The sequence below is a fragment of the Cebus imitator genome, unplaced genomic scaffold (assembly GCF_001604975.1).
Source record: "Cebus imitator isolate Cc_AM_T3 unplaced genomic scaffold, Cebus_imitator-1.0 Scaffold794, whole genome shotgun sequence".
Taxonomy (NCBI): domain Eukaryota; kingdom Metazoa; phylum Chordata; class Mammalia; order Primates; family Cebidae; genus Cebus; species Cebus imitator.
Genome location: NW_016108109.1, coordinates 484,530 through 500,314, shown reverse-complemented (window position 1 = coordinate 500,314; position 15,785 = coordinate 484,530). Strand labels below are relative to the sequence as shown.

At 44.4% G+C, this 15,785-nt stretch overlaps 1 pseudogene; it reads right to left on the bottom strand.

Annotated features, from left to right (window-relative positions):
• Positions 1–6,078: 6,078 nt before the first annotated feature.
• LOC108297363 lies at positions 6,079–10,960 on the bottom strand (annotated as a pseudogene).
• Between the last annotated feature and the right edge of the window lie 4,825 nt (positions 10,961–15,785).

Here is a 15,785-nt window from a genome sequence, read left to right as displayed (position 1 = left end):
TTTTGAGGCTGGAGAGCAGTGGCACGATCCTCCCGAGTTCAAGCAATTATCCTGCCTCAGCCTCCCGAGTAGCTGGGATTACAGGCACCTGCCACCACACCTGGCTAATTTTTGGTATTTTTTGTAGAGACAGGATTTCACCATGTTAGCCAGGATAGTCTCGATCTCCTGACCTCATGATCTGCCCTCATCGGCCTCTCAAAGTGTTGGGATTACAGGCGTGAGCCACCATACCTGGCCATTACCTCCATTTTATAATGAAGCAAACTGAGGCACAGAAAGGTTAAGTAAATAGTGCAAGGTCACACAGCCAATAAATGGCCTCACCAGTGCCCTGTGCTGTCTCTTCAGCCCCTGTCATTCAGTGGAGGGTCTTGGCTGGTGGGGTGCAAGCAAGCATGTTCAAAAGCCAATCCGTTCTCCTCCTTGTCTGCTCATCTCTTGGTCTAGGCACAGATTTGTCATGCTGTGAATCACATGGACTCGCCCTCATGTTCAGGCTGCTTCCTTTAAGGCTTTTCTTCATGGTCTTAATAATGATCAGAGTGACGTGATCATTCAAAACATGCCATTGGGGTACTTGAGCCCCTTTGAGGAATGTAATAAGGGATGACAGCGCCACTGCTCCCCCAACCATTGTCTCTGCAATGTTACATGCTTGGAGACTTGGGGGCAGGAGGCAAAGAAGACCCCACCTCTGCCCTCAGAGTCAGCTTGTGGTTAAGTCAGAGGGAAACTGAAGTCCTAGAGGTTGGGACATAGCTAGAATCACAGAGGGTGTGATTAGTAGTTGGTACAGGGTCAAGGCTGGGTCCCCGTCCTCACCCCCACCAGGGTCAGGCTCTGCCCAGCCCCAGCCCCGTGCCACTTGTTCCTGGAGGGAACAGTCACCAACGGGCAGACATGGATCATTTTCTAAAAGTCCCTTGAATGGAGACAGGAGTGAGCAGTTTGGGAACAGCCCACCCCAGAGGTCAGGGTCACATTTTGGGGTAGCGGTGTCCAGCTTTGCCCACATCTAACATGGTGACTGTGCCTGCTGCCATGCCAGATGTCTCCAGGAGACGGCGGTCAGCCTAGTGGCCAGGGCAGGACTGATCTGCTGCCCGCCCCCTCGGACAGGGATTTGACACCCAGGAAAATAATTTCCTGGTAAGGAGATTAGAAGGCATCGCCCACTCTCAGGAACAGGATGGGGCCCAGGTGAGGCAGAAGAGGAACAGTGGGAGGGGCCAGGGGGCAGGCGGGGTCACGGGAGGAAGTGTCACTGTCAATCAGGGCACTGACCCATCTAATCCAGCCTCCCGGCTCTCCTGATCCCAGGGACAGATGCCGGGTAAAAAGGTGCAAACTCGGCAGGCCCAGCCCTCACTGCAGGCCTGCAATACGGGCCCCTCTGTGGAGAGTCGGCTTGATCTTGCCAAGAGATAAGCTATCCAAAAGACATTCTCTGCAGCTCCTATGCACTTCCGCTGCACCTCATGTGCAGAGCTGCAGTAAATAACAGCAGGTACAGCACATTCTCTTCAGTCAGGGGGAGTCATGCACTTGGTGGAGGCTATGATAAGAGTTGGGGAACTTCCAAGAACTTCCCTCAATGGCAAGGTCTCATTCATTCATTCAAGAAGGATTTCCTGATCTAACACGTGCCAGGAGGCGATGAGCTCATCATCCTGAAAAGGCATGGTAGGTACCTGCGTAGGATTACACCACCACCATCCATCCATCCGTCCATCTGCCCATCCATTCCAGACTAGGCTCCCAGATTGGCCAGTCACAGACTTAAAGAGAAGTGGCCAGAAGCCTCACTCACATCCCATCCAGCACCCTTGTTGAGCCATGAGCTCAGGATGCAATTTACATCTTGATGAGGGGCTCTTCTTCATGCAGTGCTCTTCAATCCAACCCTATGCACGTTTTAAATTTGAGTCACTTATGTCGGGAGACTCCTTGGGCCCTGAAGATGCTAACAGAGAGGTGGCCAAGCTGGGCTTGAGCACTGAGGTACCTGCGAAGAAGAAGACACTATCAAGGAGACCAGCAGTGTGCTGGGGGCAGCAATGCCAAGCTGCAAGAGGCAGGTGGAGGGAAGCAGAGATGTCCAGCAGCCAGGGCCCAGCCCTTCCTGTTCATTTGGATTTACCAGTGGGTTGTGTTTTGTGACATAAGTGTTTTGAAGACAGTATACCAGTAGGTCTTGATCTTTTAAGCAGATTGCCACTTTGTCTTTTCTTTGGGGCATTTAGCCCATTTACATTTAAGGTTAGTGTTGATGAGTGTGGATTTGATTCTGTCATCATAATCTTATCTAGTTATTTTACAGACTTGCTTATTGTATTAAACAACTGGTTTTGTTTTGTGGTTTCTATTTTGTCATTGGTTTGTGTAGTTCAGTGTGTTTTTGTAGTGTCTAGTAATGTTCTTCCTTTTTTCTATTTAGCACTTTCTTCAGCAGTTTTTGTAAGTTAGGCCTGGTGGTAACAAATTTTCTCAGCATTTGCTTATCTGAATAGTATCTTATCTTTTTACTTCTGAAGCTTAATTTGGTTGGATATAAAATTTTTGGTTAGAAGTTTTTTTTTAAGGAACATTGAATATTGAGGTTTAATCTCTTTTGGCTTGTAAGATTTCTGCTGAAACATTTGTTGTTAGTCTGATGAGCTTCCCTTTTGAGGCTATATGTGGGGTCCCCAGATGCCTGCTGATTAAACCTGCTCAATTGTCAGCAAATAGGGTTGTCTTTTCCTGAGAGGTTACTCACACCTCCCATGAATCTACTGTATACCAGAAAGCAACGGTAAATATTTGTGGATTAAAAACTCAGGGTTTGGCCTTTAAAATGTATACTGTTATGATCATTCTGCATCAGCTGTGTCTGGTATTGTCCTACAGGGATCACAAACTCAGATCTTTCATTACAGCCCAAGAGATAAAGGACACATAAATCTCTTAGAGTATGGAGACATTAGCTAATCACACTCCTTGATAATGATTAGACATGAAAGTGAGACCCAGGGAGAGAAGATAAAGAACGGGCTACAGTACAACATTGAAACTCTTATTCTCCTGAAGGGCAGCTATCATTTTTCTGTGCACCTTAACATAAAATGAATTTTACAATGCAAAAGTTGAGTAACCACATTTTTGTTAGACTCCCTAAATTCTAGTTTTATAAGTGATTTACAGTTAACTACCTTTTTCTGTATACTTTTCAAAGTTTTTTAAATGTTTTCAAAAATTAAAATTTTATTTTATTATTTGAGAGTAATTTTATTTTTTTATTTTTAATTTTAATAAAAATTGTACATATATGTAAGGCACATGTAATATTTTGATGCGAGCATACAATATATAATAAAGCTTGGTAATTGAGATATTCATCAGCTCAAACATTTATTCAAAAATTTTTTTTCAAGGCTGGGTTCTAGCACATTTATAATTTCTTTGTGTTGGGAACATTCCAAATCTTTTCTCTTAGCTATTTTGAAACATATTATGAATTACTGTTAACTAGTCACTCTATTGTTTTAACAAACTCTGGTCTGATTTCTCTCTCTCTTTCTTTCTTTTTCTTTTCTTTTCTTTCTCTCTCTTTCTCTTTCCTTTTCTCTCCCTTTCTTTCTTTCTCTCTCTCTCTCTCTTTATTTATTTATTTATTTATTTCTTCTTTCTTCTTTCCTTTCTCCTTTTTTTTTCAGACAGTTTTACTTTCTCACCCAGGCTGTAGTGTAGTAGTGTGACCTTGATTCATGTCAAGAAGCGCCTCCTGGTTTCAAAAGATTCTCATGTGTCAGCCTACTGAATAGATGGGATTACAGGCACATGGTACCATGCCAGCTAATTTTTGTATTTTTGATAGAAATGGCATTCACTATGTTTGCTAGGCTGTTCTCAAATTCTTTGCCTCAAGTGATCCACCTGTCTTAGCTTTCCAAATTGCTGGGATAACAGGCATGTGCCACCATGCCCAGTCAGGTATATTATTCTTAATTCTTAATAAGCATTTTTTCTAATAGTTGAGTTAATTTTTTTTAAAAAAGTGCAGAAATGCATTGCAACATAGATTTCTTTTGTTTTTCTCTACTAAATACATTTCCCAATACATGAGAAGAAGAAGAATAATCTATCTCAAATACATCATGGTAAGTGAAGAAAATCACATTGAAATGTGACAGAATGTAGCATTGCATAGGTAGAAAATGTTAATTATACCACAATAATGCAGTTTTTAAAAAATTAATAAAAGACAAATCAGTAGAAACAGATTCATGATTGTCTATTAATGAAAGTGGAGATCATTTTAAATCACACTTTTTTGGTTTTATAATAAAAAATATACTAGAAACATTGAATTGAGTGTGATATTATGCAGAAATCTTTTTAAAAATAGGCATTCTATAGACTAAGATTGCTAAATTAATTTCTGGAAACCAGTTAACAGAATCTGAAAACCAAATTAATTTCTTTTACAAGTAATGTAAAATAAAGTTCTTGTATTTGATTGCTAGGTCTGTTTGGTATATTTAGGTCAACAAATTGGTATATTTAGGTCAGCAAGTCTGTATAACTTTCTACTTCTGTCATTAGTATCTTTTTTTGTTTTATATTGTGGGATCTTTGTTAGGTACATACACATTTACAATTGTTATCTTATTGATAGGTTTACATTTCTTCAATATATGATGTTCTCCTTTGTCACTTGTAAGATTTTTGTCTTAACATATATTTTGCCACCCAGCTCTTTAGGTAGCTATTTGTCTAAAGTATGTTTAGGAATTCCTTTACTTACGGCCTAAGAGAACAACTAATGAGAGTCTCTTGCAGATAACATAAAGTTGAATTATATTTCTTTTTTAAACTATTTTGCCAATGTTTGCACTGTAATTGTCAGTGTGATTTATTTCTATTTGAAATAGTTACAGAAGATGGAGTTCTACCATTTTGCTACTTAGTTTTTGTATATCTTCTTCAAATCTATTCTATTTATTACTAACCTTTTTATTGTATTGATATTTTTCTATTCTACAGTTTTAATTCTCTTCTAAATTTCTTTTTTTGACTCTTTTTGTTTCAGTGATTAGGGATTTATAACTTATCTATTGAATATATGACCATGCATAAAAAAATTAATAGCATTTGAAATTTGGATTTATTAAAACAATTGATTCCATACAAATTTGTTTCTACAACTTATGTATTTCCATCTTATGTAATTATGCATTGCCTGAAATTAACACAGATTCATAAATACTTTTCTGCATTAGTCTTCTGAATCATATGCCAAGAATTTTAAAAGATAAGTTATAAAATAACAACATTTTAATGGTGGCTTTTTTTTACATGTTTACTTTTACAGGTATTATTTTTTAATAACACCTTGTTATTTTATAGTGTGGCCTTTTATTTTAGCCAGAAAGATAGCCTTTATCATGTATGGCAGAGACGATCTATTAATGACAAACTCTGGATAATTATTTTTTAAAGATAGAAATGTCTTGATATCTCTTTTGTCTTTGAAGAACAGTTTTCTGAAAATAGACTTGTTTGCTTTTTCAATTTTTATCTCTTTAATTTTTATCCTGCCATCTTGTGACTCTATGGTTCCTAGTACGATATTATCAGCGATTTTACTATGAAACCTTTGTATATGATGGAATTTTATTACTATTTTTTTATTAAAAAATCATTTCACAGGGAAAAAAAGTGATCCAACTCTATAGTCCAGAGGCCTTGCCGTGAACCAAAAAGAGATCCAGGGTCAGTGAGACTCTCACCAAGATAATTCCCAAATCCAACAGCTGCAGGAGGCACGAGGCAGAGAGAGGAGACAGCACATCTCCCACCACGGTTTCGGCACTGCGGCTGTGCAGGGAGGAGACAGCACATCTCCCACCATGGTTTCCGCACTGCGGCTGTGCAGGGAGGAGACAGCACATCTCCCACCACAGTTTTGGCATACAATGGGAAAACAGAACATGAATGGGAAGCTACAGAAGTATTAAAGGACAGAAGAATAGAAAAATAGGTGTAAGAGAAAAGAAAAGGAAATCAAAAGAAGTCACAACTTAGCAAGGCAAATTAAGGCCCACAGTTCCTAAGGGACTGAACAAAGCTGAGAATGTCCCAGAGATGGGGTATCACGAAGGGTGTGTTCTCATGGAAAACCACAATTTCAGCCCACACGCATCCCACCTCAAGAAAGGCTGAGTACCACGCCCAAATGTCATACTGCTCTTGCTGCTACTGGGTCATGTCATACAGAGGATTCTGTGGAGCTGCCAAAGCTTGGGATAACTCGCTCTCCTGCCCATAATTGCAGCCCTCTCCAACAGTGGGGACTGGAGCTGTAGCACAATGCAGAGGGCTCCAATCCCACCTGGTAATACAATGTGGAAGCTGCAGTAACAGCAGCGGTGGCAGCAGCTCCTGAGGTTGGCAACAGCTGTCTATTATAGGGATCGAGAGGTGGAGGTGATGTGACTGGCCATGGCTGTATTCTGGACTTGTGGCAGGGTCTACTCTATGTAATTATACACAGAGGCAGCTGCTGACACCACTGCCTCATAGAACCAGGCAGCACAGCAGCACATGTAGTAGACATGGGGCGCTCTGTATGCATTGTTGTAAAACAAGGAATCTGCATAGCTCCTGATGTAAGATGTACACACTGCTCCATATTGCTCAGTCAAGTCTGCCATGTGGCCTAAATGATTTATCTGACACTGCTTGGACTAGTGCCCCTCCTTTCTGCATCAATAGCTGCTGCTCTGGTCTCCCATCCTGTGCAAAGTTCTAAGCCAGCTGGTGGACAACTGCACGTGCATTTGTTTGCCTTGAAACTCTGTGTTATCAAGGCCCCTGATGGCCTCCACTGCATCCTGTGCCTGCTCTATGTATACGAAGGCATTATCTTTTATGATGACACATTTGATGACCGGATCATACTCTTCAAACTTCGCTCGAAGCTCCTTATTTGTGCAGATGAAAATGATGTTGCCCACATACAACTTTGTTGAGGTTTTGCTCTTATTCTTGCTGGCTTCCACATTGATGTTTATCCCCATAAGCTTGTAATGGTGCAGGTTGCATATGGTGTCACCTGGAAATGAGACCAGAGGTATCTCACAATGCCACCTGTGAGAAGGGACTAGGCAGGAGGGCCACATTACCAAGGTTATTTGCTTAGATATATGTCACAATCTAAACTGTGGGCTTTCTTTAGGCAGTGTATTCAAATCAGTCAAGTTCTGGCTGGGCAAAAGGACATGTCACAGTCACACTTGTGGGAAGGTCTAGGAATGGAATTTACATTCCTGCACATGTTCTGGGTCCAAGTATAAAAATGTATGCACCTCAGAAACTTTTACACACGTCATGTGTCCGAGTATGCAAGTCATGATTTTAAAAAGTAAATTGGATCCATGCAAGAAAGCCTCAACCTCAGACAACACACAGTAGGAAGGTTAGAGCCTAACATATTTGCTGAATCTTGGTCAGAGACTCATGATCTCACCTGCAGGCTGGATCCACATATGAAAGTAATAATACCAACTTTTGACTGCCTTTGGTTATGAAGTTCAGAACTTCCTCAGTGGGCTGTGTCCAGGTGGGAGGGTGAAAATCTTTACTGTGGGCAGTGTATGCAATGAGAGTCAAACTCCCCACACTGCACTGGGCTTGTTTTATTATCATTTGCAACATCTGCAGCTTTTTATGATATGTTGGAAATTTGCAATCCACTCAGAAACATTTTGGTGGGAAATGAGATTTAACATCTCTTCTAGTGACTGGTTCAGATATAAGGGTCCTTACGAAGCCTATGAACTAGATCCAGCAATGAGTCACCCATTGTACCTATGGCAAGATCCATATATGACAGTCAAAATTCCAACTGTGGACTGGCCTATGAGTGAGATTCAGAGCCTTAACAGTGGGCTTTGTCCAGGTGTGAGGTTGGCAATTTTAACTGTTGGCTGTGTGCTAGGCCCTGGCATGACAACGTCTGTGCCACCAAAGGGCATTATAGAATATGCATAATCTTCCTAATACTTTGTGACCTTTCTAAAAATAAGATACCGAAGACATGACACATTGCCCTAAGCCCAGCTAGAAGAGTCAAAATCTATTCTGTTGGTTGTGTCCATGTAGGAGAATCATCATTATGCCTGTGAATTGGACCCAAGTATATGTGACAATACTGCCAGTGGGCAGGGACCTAAAAGGAGAGCCACGTCACCTGAATGCTGAGCCAGAGACATGTCAGTATTCATTTTGAGAGAAGAGCCCTAGCAGGAAAGTCACATCACCTGGCTGCTGAGCCCACTGATGTGTCATAATGCCCTACGTGGGCAGGGCCAACGCAGGAGAATCAAATTACCTAAGTGCTGGGTCCAGCAATATGTCACAAGTTACCCTGTGGAGTGAGCCGCCCCAAAATGAGAAAAGTCATATGATAGGTGATGGGCACAGAGATATGTCACAGTGCCCTCTGAAGGAAGGGCTCAGGCAGGAGAGTTACATCACCTAGAAAATATGGCCTAGGTGTATTTCATAATCCCAAATACAGGTATTGCTTAGACAGGAGAGCCACATCACCTGGGTGCTTGGCCCATTGATTTGTCAAAATCACTTTTGTTTGGGGAGTCCAGGCAAAAAAGAACAATCAAATCTACCAGGTGCTGGGCCCAGTAATATATCACAATTCCACAGGTAAGCAGGTCCAAGGCAAAAGAGCCATATCACCTAGGTTATGGGACCGGGGATATGTCATAATTTCAAATGGGGTGGTGCTCAGCAGGAAAAAAGAGTCACATCACCTAGGTAATTTGTGCATAAATATTTCGATAACTTCTCTGAGAGAATATCTCAGGTAGGAGAGTCACATCACCTGTGAGCTTTGCCTAGGTATAGGTCACAATCCTGTGTTTAGATGGGACCCAGGCAGAATAATAAAATCAACCAGGTGCTGGGAATAGATATGTGTAAAATTCACACCTACAGAAAGGTCCAGACGTGAGATTCACAACTGCATGTGGCCTGGCTTCAAATATGAAAGTCAACACATTATGTGAGTTCTGTCCAAGTACATGAGTCACAATGTCAACAGTGGACTGGATCTGTGCATGAGAACCCCAATCTCATCTGAAAATGGTGCCCTAATAAAGGAGGTGCAGCCTCACAAGGTGTTTAATCTTGATCTAGAAGTCACCATCTTATCTGTGGTCTGGATCCATGTATGAGGGTCGCAGTTCCAACTTTCAGTTGCCTCCAGGTGTGAGATTCAGAACCTCAACAATGGGCTGTGCCCAGGTAGGTGGATGATAATCCTTACTGTTAGCTGAGTGTGGAGATGAGTCACCATTTCCTCTTCATGATGGACCCTGTTATGAAACTCTCTTACCACCTGAGGGCATTGTACAATATGCTTGAGTGTTGTAGGGCTCTGTGAGTTTTGTGCAAATAGGAAACCCAGGACATTACCTGTTGCCCTCAGCCTAGTTAATAAAGCAAACATCTACTTTATTGGCTGAATCCAGCTATTAGAGTCATTACCGGCCTGCGTGCTGCATCCAGAAATGAGTCACCATCCCACCTGTGGCCAGATTAACATGTAACAATCACAATTCCAACTGTGGACTTCAACTGCATGTGAGATTCAGGAGCTCACCAGTGGCTCTGTCCATGTATGAGAGTGACAATTCTAATTTTCAGCAGGATTTGCCTATGACAGTCAAAATATCACCTACGTTCTAGTTTGTATTATGAAACTCCTGTACCACAAAAAGGCTTCATAATACATGTGTGTGTGTCAGAATCTTCTGTAACTTTTTATAAGCAGGAGACTTGGGACCTTATCCTTTGGCCTTAATCTATCTATGAGAGTCAAAATCTCTTTATTGTGTGTTTCCACATCTGAGAGACATCATGATGCCTGTGTGCTGGGCCTAGGTAGAGGTTGCAATCCTACCTGTGGGTGAACAGAAGGCAAAAGAGTCACATCAACCTAGGTGATGGGCCAGAGATATGTCACAATCCCTTCTGTTGACAAATCCCAAAGAAGGATTTACATCAGCTGGGTGCTAGACCCAGTGATATGTCACAGTGCCCATTGTAGGCAGGGCACAAGCAGGAGAGTCCCATTATCTGGGTGCTTGGCCCAGTGACATGTCACAATCTCTTAGGAATGAAGTGCACAGGTAGCAAAACAGAGTTACATTATTTAGGTGCTAAGATAGCACTATCAGTCTCTCAGTGGTTCAGGGCGAGGGTTGGTATCTGTTTAGACATCCATGTGACAAAGCCCCAACTCCTCCGTGCTCAGAAGCAAAGGGCAGTGGAGACAAAATGGGGCTTAAAAGGTAAATCCCCTAGAAAGGCAGAGTGTCTTGGGCTTTGGACTCTCCCCTTCAAGCACAACCAGGTCATTATCTCTCTTTTGACCTCTCACTACACCCAGCACTGGAACAAGGCCCCTGACTCCAACCCCTCACCTCTGCACCTCTGCAATCTTACCGGGCAGACGAGAGACAAGGAGGCCTGAACACCTGCACAGCTGGGGGAGAAGCCGATCCAAAGAGGACAGTGGTGGTGATGGCTGTGCTACCACGGGTGCCCCGACCCATGGCTCAAGACCCAGCCTGCCTTTCAGGTGGCACTCGGGGCAAGGTCTGTGATGCTGCTGGAAGACTTGGAACAGCCCCTGCAGCTGCCGCTTATTTGTTTTCTTTAGCGCCGAAAATGTGAACACTTTCCCCAAATTTTCAGATACTCCCAGGCATTACCAGCTGAAAGTGGGGATGATGACATTCTTCAGCATGGTTTATTGCCTCCCCCGGGCAGCAACCAGCCCCCACCTCACCAATCCAGCTGCCCCAGGCTGGAGGCGATTCTGTGGCACCTCCTCTCTGCAGCTCCACTCCTCCTCCTTTTCTTCCTCAACCACCAGCGTGGTTTTAGTCATCCTCCTTGACATCACAGTGGAGCTCCTGCCACCGTGGACACCTAGTAACCCCGCTGTTCTCAGGTCCTGCAGGGGTCAGGCGAACATGCAGAAAGTAAAAAAAAAAAAAAAAAAAAAAAGTTATCTGCCCCCTCCAGAATGAACAAATCAAAGCCTTGCACCCCAGGAAGAGGTCAGAAGCCCAGTGGGGGCTGCAAGTCCAGCTTGCAACAACCTAGACGTGTGGGGTGCTCGGTGGCTCACACTTGTGTTTTGCAGGTTGGAGCCTCCCCCAGGGTTTGCAGTCCTTGTTCCCAATGTGGAGCTAGCACTTGGGCTCATTACCCAGGCATCCCTGACGGGGAAAGCATGGACATTGTGAGAGTTTTCAGCACAGCAGATCACCTCACCCTGGCAGCGACCAGGACTGTCCCCGTGCAGCCCCAGCAGCCCCAGGTTAGCGGCAGTCACATCAGGCCTCCTCCCTACAGCGTCTCTCCTGCATTTTTTTTCTCACAGCCCTAATCCCCTACTTTTGGTCATCCTCCTTGTCACCATGGGGCACCTGGCCCCGTAGCAACTCGGGAAATGTGCAGAGCTGGGATCCTGCAATGCCCAGGTGAACACGCCGAGAGTCAGAGAGAAACGTTCTCTGACGCCTCCAGACTGAATGGAACAGAACCCGGTACTACAGAAAGAAGCGGGGCACCCAGTGGTGAATGCAGGCCCCACAAACCGTAGTGGAAAACGTGTAAGGTACTTCCTGGCCCGCACTTGTCTCCTGAATGCAGGAGTTCGTGTCCAAGCAAGGGGTCGCCCTTGCATATACAGAATAAGCTCTTGGGCTGGCTGCCTCATCCAGCACCCGGGCTGCGCCAGAGAGGATCCCAAATGCTGCTTTCCCGTGAGCTGCAGTGTCTGACACTTCAGATGACCCCAATAACAGTTCTCTCACAGGGAATCCGTTGTGTCCAGGTCTCTAGCCTGGGGTTTCTCATTTCCCAGTTACTCCGAAAGAAACAATCTACAATGGCATGACCAAGTGCCAGAAACAAACAAACAAAATATCTGAAGAAAGTCCATCATTGGTCACTTCTATTTTTCAAAGATGACAGTTGTCCCTTCTTGAAATCTTAAGAATACAGAAACACACTATTTCGATGGATGTACAATTCACACTAAAACTGATTGAAAAATGAATTCTAGTTCCAAGGTACTTGTATTCTCAAATTGTGTCCGCTTCTTCGGGCCCTATCAAAATGGATGAGTGGAGACTATTTGTCTTCTTAGCACTGTGGGGACACAGAGCGTTAGATAAAAGTGTATCAAAAACAACATTTCATAAAGGTCTTCACTTCCAATTTTCAAGCAAAGTGGGAAACTAAGCATGATGTCTGAAACACTGTTGGCCAAAATGCACAATTAGTAATAGAAAAATGATTGGCATAAACTATTCTGCATATGTGTGGCCATCATGGCAATTTGGACATCAAAAAACATTGCCAAATGGAGGAACAGGAACCTGTAAGCTCATGGCTGTTAGGAAGCTTAACATCTGTGTATTAGAACCTATCAAAGTTATTTCTTCATGCCAATCAGTTCAAACAAATCTTGAGTTGTTTATTTCTATAGAATTTCTACAGAATCCTAATGGGCATGACCTTCTGGCCCATCCTCACAGCACTGGAGCCGGTGAAATTGCACTTGCTCATGTTTCCCCCATTTTGTTAAGAATGAAAGTATTTGGGCCGGGCGTGGTAGCTCACGCCTGTAATCCAAGCACTTTGGAGGCTAAGGCAGGCAGATCACCTGAGGTCAGGTGTTCAAGACCAGCCTGACCAACATGGTGAAACCCCGTCTTTAAAAAAAAAAAAAAGAGTGAAAGTATTTAATGACAGGGTCGGTTGGGAAAATACTGAATTAATGGCTGAGGCCTCCTGGTGGGTGGGTTAAGTCTCTGGCAGACTAAGCCTTTTTATAATAAATAAGTTACAGGTAAAATTAGAAAACAATAACAAGAAAATGGAAATTATTTTCTTTCTTTGCTCACCATAAAGAGAAACACACAGGGTCTAGGCATGTCTGTGGGAGCCAGGCTTGTCCTGGGAAATTGGATCATGCTAAGCAGGAGCCCTGAGGATGGAGGGCAGGTGAAATGAGGCTCCCAGGGAGATGCAGCCAGGGTCAGGGCCTGGCCCACTCAGGCTCGCAGGGGCCTTCTGAAGGCCAGGAAGTTTGCCCAGGACAATGAAGGCTCAAGCGGCCCATCTGAGTCTAGATCTGTTCAGGTTGTGCTAAATCTCAGCAGCCCTGCCAACAAGGGATCTGATCAGCCTTAACGGTCTCATTCACTGGAGGCAGGCACCTGGTGGATGGGTCCAGAGAGCTGCCTACTGCCAATGCGGGAGTCCACCGCCCTGCCGACTGGAAAGAGCCTCTGCGGGTGCCGGCCCTAGTGCTGTCAGTCTGTGAGTTTTTCAAGGTGGGCATTCAGACCTCTGTGGCCACGCCCAGCTACCTGAGCCTTATCTTCTCAGTCTGCAGAAGTGTAGGACCATGAAGACTGGATAGGACTTGAATGGGAGTCCCCCTAAAAAGACTGTGTGTTATGCTTTTTGGTCTCTTCTCTTCTCTGAGCAGAACAGGATGACCACCTCTGTCCTCCCTTTTTGCAGCGCCCAGCACTTGAGCAGGGCTCTTGGCGATCACCTTCCCCACTCCCACTGCTCTGCCTCCCCAACCTTGCACACTTCTTAGGCAGGGCAAAGATCAGGCTGCTAGAATCTTTTCACCTCCAGAGGAGCAAGCCAGAAGAGACGAGGGCTGTGGAGGTGCCAGTTGTGCTCCACTGGCGCCCCAGACCCAGGCTGCGTGCCCAGGCTGCGGTCCAAAGAGTACTCGATGCAGTTCCCTAGACCAGCTGGATTCGCTGCTGCAGCTGCAGCTTCTCTCGGTTCTTGATCCATGGGGACTGGTATTGTTTTTGAAGGTTTTCAAACCATCTCTGGTGACCCCTGGCAAGGGGTGGTTATCTTGGCAATCTCCAGCAGGGCTCATGGCCTTGTCCCCAGGCAGCATCCAGCAATCCCCGTGCCCACCTGGGCACTAAGTTGCAATGGGCCTCTTTCTGGAAGCTCACCTTCTCTTCCTAGTTGCCATTTGTCTTCCCCTCCCCCTACCCCCGTGTTTCTGGTCATCCTCTTTGGCATCATAATGGGACAACTGGGTGCTGGAATCTTGCAAACCGCTGTGCAGACCTCTAGTCCTTCCCAGGGCTGGCCAACAGGGCAGCGATTTGGGGACAAAAGTTGTCTTCTGCCTCCTTAATGACCAGAACAGACCAGTGCACCTAGAAGTCATGCCCCAGTGCAGGCTGCAGGCTCAGCTCAGGACAAGGCCAGAACATGGGGTGCTCCCTGATATGCCCTTTTTCCTGAAGGCTGGGGCTTGCATGGCAGAGGTAGCCCTTCAGGACAGGGAATCAGAGCTTTGCTGGCTGCTTTACACCACTAGGGCAGCACCAGAGATCATTGCGGCTGAGGCTTTCCTGTGGGCTGCAGTGCCTGCCCCTTTAGTGACCCCACAAAACACCTCTCCAGCAAGTAATCCACCGTGTCCTGCCTGCCAGCCTAGGCTTTCTCCTCACCTGGTGATTCCAAAGAAGACAATCTACACTGAAATGACTAAATTCTAGAAACAGGGAAACGCAAAGAAGCTGTGGGAAGACTGTTTGTCATCTAGATTCTTAAACGATACATTTTCCCTTCTTGTGATATTAATTAGTGCATGAAACACATTATAATAAATGTGCAATTCACACTAAAGCTGATTAAAGGGTGAATTCTTATTCTAAGGCACTTTGTGGTCTCCAAATTTTCTGTTCCTTCTGCCAGAAGCCCCCTAGTATTAGAACAGTTATCCTTGAGAGTGGAGGTATAAAGAAGCTAGCTAGGCAGACAGAGCAGAGTCCTCGACAGAATGTTTCTTCTAACAAAAAGCAGCCCAAGAAATTACTTCTCTTTAACGAATAGCAACCTGGACCACTGGGGAGCAATCATAGGTAAGAAAGCCGGAAGGTTTCGTGGGCTGGGATGCCTGCAGCTTCACGGAAAGAAGGGACCACCTTGAACCAGACAAATCCAACATGGGGGCTCCACCCCCGTTTTTAGCACAAGTACAGTGGGAAAGAGATAAGCAACTTAGAGTAGCTCAGGCTAAGAACCCGCCTGCATAATAAAAGTTTGGGGTGTGCGCTGCCAAAGATTCAGGCTCTATGCAGATGACACACCTGCTCCTAACCTGTTTTTCAAGCCCTATGTGGAAAAGATACTCCCTCCCACAAGCTCATCTATAAAAATCCTTGCATTTCACTGCTGAAAGGTGATTCTTTTTCAGGAACTCTTTCTACAAAGAGAGCTGTTCTCTTTTTTCATGGATTAAACTTCTGCGCTAACCTCACTTTTGGTGTGTCTGCATTCTTCATTTCCTTTGTTGTGAGACCAAGAAGTTCAGGTGTCTCCCCAGACGATGAGGCTACTTTATCATGACTTGTCTCATTGACTCTTGGGACATGAAACCCTCAATGAAAATGTGTCCAAAGGACATTTCATAAAGTGCTCTCTTTAAGAGAGAACATGCACTCTGCAATAATAGTAAAGACATCAGCCTCAGTCCCTATCTGATAGACTGTAGGGGGATGAGGAGTCTTAAGATTTCCATTTGGCTTCCTTTCCTGAGGGTTGGAGCAATTCAATGTTTAATTTATTAATTTAATTTCATAAAGTGCTCTCTCCCTCTCCTAAATTAAACATTTAGGCCAGGTGTGGTTGCTCACGCCTATAATCCC